Below are 1,211 nucleotides of genomic sequence, written 5' to 3'. Positions count from 1 at the left end.
AATACAGTCTTAATTCCACTGACTGGAATGCTTAACATTTTATGTTATGTATATTTGCCACCATAAAAAAAAACTAAATATGTGAATGAAGTGCAGTTTTTATGAATACCACATAGGACATATCCATGAAAGAAAAGTATGATATGTGGATGTTATTAAATTTTAAAATACCCACTCAGTGAGGACAGTGTTCAAGGAATGGAAAGGCAAGCCCCTTGCTAGGATCATATTATTTCAAAACACGTATCTAAAAAAGATATGCATGCAAAATATTCAAAGTAGAAGTAAAACATCTCAATAAGAAAATAAACTCCCCAAATTGAAAGAAATGAATCATTGAGTAGACACCTGAGTGGATAGTAAATATAAATGAGAAATAGGCATTTATATATATATAATATAATATATACATTATATATATAAATTGCTGAACTTTGGGGAATTACTGGAAAATGATATGCATGGTGTATTAAAGAAAAAGAAATTAAAACACCAGTAGGCTGCTCCACCCATCTATTAAATAACAAAAACTGACAATACCACTTCCTGTGAGGATGTGGGACAACAGGAAATCTTACTCATTGCTGATAGGAATTCAACTTCTTGGGAAGACATCTTGCCAGGAAAAAAACTTAAAAAAAAAAACAATAAAATAAAATTTTACATTATCTGTATTTTACCACAATAAAATAATGATTAACTATGTGATTAAAACTGAAGGGAAAAAAAAAACTTCAAGAAAAGGACAACTTGTAAGGATGACAAAGCAAAGATGATAAACTGTTTCTTAATGACCAAACAATTGTTAACACTAAGATATCTGAACCAGCAAATTGTGGATAATAACTAAAAGCCAGATCCTCAGATAATTTAATCCTTGGGAAAAGACTGAGGAAATAGACTTTGTAACTTTTAAGGACTCCTTGTATGTTGTTACATGGGAAGAACATTTTAAGGGACTTCATCATTTGATCCTTGAAACAAGCAGGTCTTGAGATGACCATTGTTTGTTCCTCCCTCGTGACTTTTTATCACCAGCTCTGAACTCATCATCAAGCGCTTTGGTTCTGCTCCTTCCAGATCTTCTCATTTGTTCTCTGGTTTTGGTGGCAGGCCCATGATGTTTCTTGCAGGAATTAAATTAGTAATTCTGTTTTCTTCCCCCTTGAATGGGTCCTCGAGATTTCCATTAGAGTCGTCTTGCTAAAATG

The 1,211-nt window shown here is 32.7% G+C and overlaps 1 long non-coding RNA gene across 8 annotated transcripts in view; it reads left to right on the top strand.

Annotated features, from left to right (window-relative positions):
* The window catches only part of LOC115276415, a 45,913-nt gene that overhangs the window by 2,301 nt on the left and 42,401 nt on the right, over nt 1-1,211 (top strand). The window lies entirely within an intron of this gene.

This window comes from Suricata suricatta, chromosome 13, assembly GCF_006229205.1.
Source record: "Suricata suricatta isolate VVHF042 chromosome 13, meerkat_22Aug2017_6uvM2_HiC, whole genome shotgun sequence".
In the NCBI taxonomy this organism is placed as follows: domain Eukaryota; kingdom Metazoa; phylum Chordata; class Mammalia; order Carnivora; family Herpestidae; genus Suricata; species Suricata suricatta.
The sequence above is the reverse complement of the archived record's forward strand: the minus strand, read 5'-3'. Positions and strand labels throughout refer to the sequence as shown.